The 7,983-nt window shown below is 37.4% G+C and overlaps 1 long non-coding RNA gene across 1 annotated transcript in view; it reads right to left on the bottom strand.

The window, feature by feature from the left end:
- The window catches only part of LOC138171930 (uncharacterized), a 615,043-nt gene extending 610,846 nt beyond the window's left edge, over nt 1-4,197 (bottom strand). The window contains exon 1 of the long non-coding RNA XR_011171000.1: nt 4,119-4,197. This is a non-coding gene — a long non-coding RNA (uncharacterized lncRNA). The remainder of the gene's footprint in view (nt 1-4,118) is intronic.
- Between the last annotated feature and the right edge of the window lie 3,786 nt (nt 4,198-7,983).

Here is a 7,983-nt window from a genome sequence, read left to right as displayed (position 1 = left end):
CCCCTTCCTTACACTTGTGTCTTTTTAGCTTTTCATCTCTAGCAGTAGCAGTGTCCAGTACATGGCAGATCCTTAGGGAATTGCTGTTGATCGAGTCTTTTTTTTAAATAATATTTTATTTTATTTTTTGCTTTTTGGAGGGGGAAGGCAGGGGATTTGGGGGGTTAAGTGACTTGCCCAAGTGTAATCGGAATGCAAATTTAAAGATCTTCCCTGTCCCTAGGCTAAAGTGCACCTGGAGCCTGGGGTGGGAGGCTTGTTTTTTAGTAGATACTTTTTGATTGACCAGTGGGTCCAGAAGGTTATTACATTCTCTGAGCCAGGAGAAGGCTATATAAACTCTGATGTGTAGCTTTGGTTTGGGGCTCACTTTGAGAAATGTTCTGTGATTTGATCAGATGAGACTATGGGAAGCCGTAGTTGAGAGGCCCCCCCCACTTTGAAAAACCCAGATGTTGACTTGGTATGGATGTAATGGTTGGACGGTTTGGAAACCTGTCTATTTGATCTGTTTCTCTGTCTTGATAATTCTGTCTGTATACTCTGAAGTTCAGGGTGCTGACCTTTTTCCCCTGAACTAGGTAAATGATACATATTTGATTGATTAAAGTAAGCTTGTTAACCCATTTTGAGTTGCTTTCCTTTATCAAAGCAGATCCAAGAACCTGTATTGGCAGCCATCTTGGGGACGCTTGGGGTGCTTGCTGCTACGCGAAGGTCACACTGCTAGAAAGTGTTAAGTGTTTGAGGCAGCATTTGAACTCAGGTCCTCCTGACTCCAAGGCTGGTGCTCTATTCACTGTGCCACCTAGCCACCCCAATATTTTATGTTTTTACCCAATTGCATGTTAAAATAACTTTTAAACTTTTTTTAAGTTTGCAGTTTGAAATTCTATATATCCAAAACAGAAGTCATCTTTCTCCCTGAACTCTGTCTTCCAAACTTTGCTATTACTATTGAGCATACCACCGTCTCCCCCATCCTTCAGGCTTACAACCTCATTGCCAATCTCAACTCCTAACTTTCACCCTACATATCCAACCTGTTGCTAAATCTTGTCATTTCTACCATGACAGTCTCTCATTTATGTCCCCCTCTCTCCACCTATATGGCTACCGCCCTGGTATAGACCCTGGTAACTTCATGTCTGGATTGTTGCAATAGTCCTGGATGGTTTTCCTGTCTCCAATCTTTCTCTACCCTAATTCATCTTCTACTGCTAAAGGAATTTTCCTAAAACTCAGGTTTGAACATGCCACACACTGCCTACCAAATAAACTCCAAAGGCTGCCTATCCCCTCCAGAATCCAATATAAAACCTTCTTACAACCTAGCTCTTCCCTACCTTTGCAGTCCTTTTACTCCTTAGGTACTCTACAATCCAACAACACTGACTTAGTTGTTTAATCTGATATAGAGAATTCCACTAAGTGACTCAGTAACTTTTCTAACACCCCCACTCCCTATCCCACCTGGAATGTTCTCCCTCCTTACATTATCTTGGCTTTCTTTAAGATTCAGTTCAAGTCTCATTTTCTGCAAGAGAACTTTCCCAAGCACTGGCTCCAGTGTTGAGAAGACCTGGAGATGGAATCTTGGGCTCAGACACTTAGCACCCACCCAGAAACACCTGGCCGTGTAACCCTGAGCAAGTTACTTAACCCCAATTATTTACGGGTGGCCAGGTGGTTCAGCTAGTAAGAGCGCTGGCTCCAGTGTTGGGATGACCTGGATCAAATTCAGGCTCAGATACTCAGCACCACACCCAGAAATAACTAACCTTGAGCAAGTTACTTAACCCCGATTGATTAAAAAAAAAAAAAGAGAACTTTCCCAGTCTTGTCCCACCTCCCTAGTGCCTTCCTTCTGAGGTCCAGGGATCTCCCCAAAATGCAAAAGACAATTCCTGCCTTTAAGGATTGTAAAATTGAAAGTGGACTTTAACTCTATTTTTAAGTCTTAGTCAAGCTAGATTTAATATTCCCTTCCTCTTGTAAACTTCACTCATATCCCCAGAGAAAGTCGCCTAAAGGTCAAGCTTATGTCTTGTAATTACCTCCATCTTTTAACCCCACCCCTCCCCCACTTTCCAGAGGAATTTGATTACCTAAAAGATCAAATTTTATCAATTTAAACTATTGTAGCTACTCCCATTGCCTGAAGACTACTCCAATCACCTGAGAACCATGCTGTTCCTCCCATAAGACACCCCATCTCCCAGGTCTGAGCATTCTCACTACTCAGGAATTTCCTCCCTCCTCATCTCCATCTTCTGTCCATCTCCCTCCCTTCAAGTCTCAGCTAAAATTCCTTCTTCCACAAAAAATCTTTCCTGATTCCCTTTAATGGTCATACTTCCCTTCTGCAAAATATCTCCAATTTATCTTGTATATATCTTGTTTGTACATATTTGTTCCTATAGCGATTGAAATTAAGGTAAACTGAGGCATACCATTCTGATCATTATCAGTTTATTAGTACAGTGTGAATCTACTAACAAAGTGTGTCAATGGATATCTCAATAATGCCAGAGACATTGAGTAGGAGGTCTCTTTATGACAAGATGACAGCAAAATCTTAAGCAACGTAAGTGTCTTCTTCTGATTGGTCATTGATGACATAGTCAGAATCAAGATTACATCCTTTGGATTTTCCCTTCTAAAACCCCCTCAACCACAGCCAAGACAAAGGTTCTCAGGGGAAGGGAATATCAAATCTAATTTGACTGAGCCTTAAAAATAAAATTAAAATCAATTTTCAGTTTTACATTCCTCAAGGGCAAGAACTGCCTTCTTTGGATTCATGACCTATTCAATGGGTTCCCTCTTTGTCTCTTTTCTTTTTCTTTTTTTTTTTTTTACCACCACAAAGAGTGATGTTATTTTGGCATATGTTGGAATTTTGTTTTTGCTTTTGAGTTTCATTCCTTTTCTTGCATAATTCCAAGGGGATATCCAGAATGGTTGGACCAATTCCCAACTCCACCAACAGCATAGTAATGTCCCTGTCATTCCACAGTTCTAACATGAACCGTTCTTACTTTTTTGTTATTTCTGACAATTTGCAGGATGTGAAGTGAAACTTCTAACTTGCTTAATTTGCATACTGTTAGTTATGTGTAGGCATCTATAGTTTGCAATTCATTTTTTAAAACCTATCTCTTTATATCTGTTGACCTCTTGTCTATTAAGGAATGGCTCTCAATGTTATATATTTGTATTAATAATCTATGTATATATACATATATATTTGATTCATATGTTTACAGATAATCTATTGGTTCTATTTTCATTTATTTTATTTGTACAAAATCTTTACAATTTCACATAATCAAAAATTGTTTATTTTGCTTTTTATGATCTCCTTTTCTTGGTCAAGAATTCCCTTCCGTACAGAGATAGTTGTGATAGTTACCTCCTCCCCTCTTCTAATTTTTAAAAAATGATGTGACCTTCAATATTCAGACCAAACATCTACTTTGAGCATATTGTGACATAAGCTATAAATTATTCATCTAAACCTAATTTCTGCCAAACTACTTTTCCTAGCAAGTATTATAAAAACATTCTGACCCTAAGCAATTTATTTTCTTTAACACATACTGGTTTTCTATTTTTGATTGCTTCTGTTTCTTTCTTATATAGTGACTTTTGTGGTTTAACCTTTTGAGCTTGCTGAATCACAGCATCTCTCTCACACAGCATGCTCTTTTTTAAGCCCTGTGATAGTAATGGAATATAAAGATCCCCCTGTATTGGCTTGGTTTTCAAACTGATTGTGTTAAAACCCAGAGCTTGTTAATCCCACCTGTGGGATGGACTTGTTGATGTGAAAAGAGAGTCCTGAACTGGGAGGAGCTGGTGACATAGATTTGGAGAGACAAGAGAGAGGCAGAAGAACTTTTTGGAAGCAGCACCTCGTGGAGGCAGAGAGAGACTGAGAGGATTGCTGAGGGCCACTTTGAATCGCCCTGGACTTTTGAGACCTGCCCCCTGAGCTGCCAAGGACTGAGGAGACATGGCTGTTTTGCTGGTACTTTGTCTGTCTGTTTTGATGTTATTTTGCCAGATTTGTCCACTGGTGAAAGACAGTCCTATTGTTGAAGAAGTCCTGGAACCTGGGGGCAGGTCTCAAAAGTCCAGGGCAATTCAAAGTGGCCCTCAGCAATCCTCTCAGTCTCTCTCTGCCTCCACAAGTGCTGCTTCCAAAAAGTTCTTCTGCCTCTCTCTCGTGTCTCTCCAAATCTACATCACCAGCTCCTCCCAGTTCAGGACTCTCTTTTCACGTCAAGTTCAGGACTCTCTTTTCACGTCAACAAGTCCATCCCACAGGTGGGATTAACAAACTCTGGGTTTTAACACAATCAGCTTGAAAACCAAGCCAATACAGGGGGATCTTTATATTCCATTACTATCACATATGCCTACATGGAAAAACGATAATTGTAACTTATTAACTTTTCTCAGTATGACGATAGCTGAAGGGAATATAAATGTATATGTGTGTGTGTGCATACATATATATGTCTATATAGGAGGGTATATGGGCATATGAATACATATGTGAGTGTGTATATATGTATGCAGGTATACATAGACAGAGGTCACAGGATCAATTGAATAGGAAGGGATGATATTTTTAAAATAAAATTAAGAGGTGAGAGAGGGATATAATGAGAGGAGATAGGGAAAGACAGAATAGGGTAAATTATCTCATATAAAAGAGGCAAAGGAAAACCGTTACAATGGAGGGGAAGAACAGGAAGGCAAAAGGGAATGGGTCACCCTTATTCTCATTGAATTTGGCTTAAGGAGGGAATAACATACACACTCAATTGGGTATCTTACCCTACAGGAAAGTAGGGGGGAAGAGGATAATAGGGAAAGGTGGGCAGATTGGGGGGGAGGGTAGTTAGAAGTACACATTTTTGAAAAGGGACAGGGTCAAAGTAGAAAATACAATAAGGGGGGGGGATAGGATGGAGGGAAATATAGTCAGTCTTACACAATATATTCACTATGGAAATGTTTTGTATAAGTACACATCTACAACCTATATTGAATTGCTTATCTTCCCAGTAAGGGTGGGTGATGAGGGAAGAAGGAAAAGAATCTGGAATTCAAAGTTTTAAAATCAAATGTTTTTAAAAAAAATTATTATTATTACATGCCCTAGGAAATAAGATATACAGGCACTGGGGTATGGAGAGCCATCTTGCTCTACTGGAAAGTTGGAGGGGGAATGGGGGAGGATATAGGAGAGAGCAGATTAGGGGAGGGGGTTCTCAGTGGGATCACTGTTCTTAGGTGGTGGGTAGGGGAAAGATGGGGAGAAAATTTGTAACTCAAAATTGTAGAAATGAATGTTGTAAACTAAAAGTAAACATAAGATTTTTTAAAAGAATGAAATCTCTTGTGTCTTATAATGCCTACTTCCAGATATTTTTGCGTATTCTGTAGTTGTTTTTAATGGAATTTCTCATATTATCATTTCTTCCTAGCTTTTGTTTGAGCTATATGGACATGATCACAATTTTTGTTGATTTATTTTGTATGCTACTACTTTTATGATGTTACTAATCATGTTAATTAGTTTCTTTGTAATTTTCCGAGGTTTTCTAAGTATATCATCAAGACACTTGCAAATAGAGATAATATTATCTATACTTTGTTAGTGTTTATACTTTTATTTTGTTCCCTTGTTTTGTTATGGTAACTAGCATTTCTAGAATCATGTCAAATAATAGGAGGGAACATCCTTGCCCTGCTCCTGGGAAAACTTCTTTTGTTTCTCTATTGCATATAATTCTGGCCCCTGGTTTCAAATATATGCATGTGACCACATTTTTTAAAAGTATTCTATGATAAATTTTGATTTTCAAAACTTTAACATAAATGGCAAGGACCTTTTAAACATAATATCTAAAAGGGGATTGTTTATTATTTCTGTTTTTTTACATTTATTTGTGATTCCTTTATACCCTAGCACATATGCATATATGTGTGGATATATCCTTTGATATTCCTATTTAGAAATCATTCCAAGTCAGTCAACTCTAATTTTTCCAGTATTGGGTCTAGCTTTATATTTTCCTTCTACTTTATATTTGTGTTCAATATATCTAGTTCTGAGAGAGGAATATTAAAGTTTCTTCTATTTATTGTTTTAGCATGTATCTTTTTGAAAGATGAAAAATAGTTTAAGAACTTGGCTTCTATGACATTAACATATGTATATAGATATTATACATATAAATGTAAAACTATACAGTATGTTTTTTTGTTGTAATGTCTTTTGATACAATATAATTTCCCCATCTTTCTCCCTTGATATTGCCAATTTTCAGTGTTGCCTTATTTGAGCTCATAATTTCAACTACTGAATTTTTAGAGTCAGCTGAAGCATGATAGATTTTTTTTTCCTCTCTTCATTTTCATGCTGTATCTTTTAATAATTTTCATGTAGCAAAAGTTAGTTTTCAATTTATTCCATCATTTTCTTTTTTTTATTGGTGAAATTAATCTATTCCTATTCAGGGTTATAATTATTAAGTTGCTCTCTTCCAATAAATACATACCTGTGCTAATAAAAACATGTATATATACATGTATGTATACATCCTTATCTTTTAAGTCAGCTGTTAGCCTTTGTGGTTTTGTTTTGCTTGTATTTCTTTGATATTGGTTTCTACCTAATTCTCCTTTTGCTGCCCTTACCTTACCCAATTCAAAGATCCTTGCATTTACTGCCCTTGCTATTCCCTTTCTTCTGTTTTGTCCTTTCCTTTTTTTCAGATCATATAACATTGGATAGCTGATCCTCCACATCCCTCACTCTCCAACCTTACCCTTGTCTATTCTTCTATTTCAGTGGCATTAATTTATGATTCCCCTTTCCAAGGAGATTATTTTTATTCCCTCTACTCTCACATTTCTAGAATAGAATATGTTCCCTGGGAGTTCTTGGAGGAAGCAGTGTGTTTTGTTGTAATCTCAGCTCAGCAACCCAATCCTATTCTTTGCCTTTTTCTTCATTGCTAATGCCTTTTGATGTCATGTCACCTTCTCTTTGAACCTATGGTCACTTCTTCAGCTATCTATAAGCCATGTTCTCCTGGGGTTCCAGCCACTCCTCCCCTCCTTGTGGGAGTTCAAACAAATTGATTTTCTTGTAGGGCCTAGAAACTGTCTCTGAAGGAAATTGTGTGTGGCCTTCCAAGGTGACTACTTTGGAGGATAGTACTCTTTGGATGACTAAGTTGTGTTCTCTTTGCCAAAACCAAGATAATTTACTCAAAACAATATATACCAATTTAAAAACAAAATGTATTTGAAATAGGAATATTGCATATGCAATTAAAATGATGATAAAAGCAAAAACAAATCTTTATTGTACAATTGGACAAAAGACTAAGAATGGAATGAACATAAAGATTGACTTCTCATTGCTTTTCTAGCCAGATTTGAATTCCATTTATTGAAACCACAGTAAATGGAAATAAAATGTATTGGCAGTAAGGAGAGGGTTTATTCTGTAGATCTTGAGAAAGTGTGTACTATTCTGTAAATGGAAGACTTCATTCCAGAGATACCAACCTGGGCCTTTTATACAATCAATAAACTCACTTTACAACTCCCATCGCCTCCCCAACCCACCCCCCAGAAAAAGGTGAAGATTTCTGGGGGTAATAAACAAGTTATTTATTGTAAGACCATATACTTAGTATTTGTATAGTACTTTATCTCATTTGAACCTTGAAACAACCCAGTAAAGTGCTATTCTACCCATTTTACAGATGAGAAAACTTGAAGCACAGAGAGGTTAAGAGACTTACCCAGGGTCACAGAGATAAGTGTCAGAGGCAGGATCTGAATTCAGGTCTTCCTGATTTCAAGGTTGTCTAGAACAACATGCAGAGCAGAGCTGTTTACTCTTTAATATGAATTTAACTTGGGATGTTCAAACATAGTTAATTATTGGTC

This window comes from Petaurus breviceps, unplaced genomic scaffold, assembly GCF_028583685.1.
Source record: "Petaurus breviceps papuanus isolate PSGF00001 unplaced genomic scaffold, PetGlider_PUasm1.0 470, whole genome shotgun sequence".
Classification (NCBI taxonomy): domain Eukaryota; kingdom Metazoa; phylum Chordata; class Mammalia; order Diprotodontia; family Petauridae; genus Petaurus; species Petaurus breviceps.
Note: the sequence above shows the minus strand (reverse complement) of the source record. Positions and strands in the feature narration are given on the sequence as shown.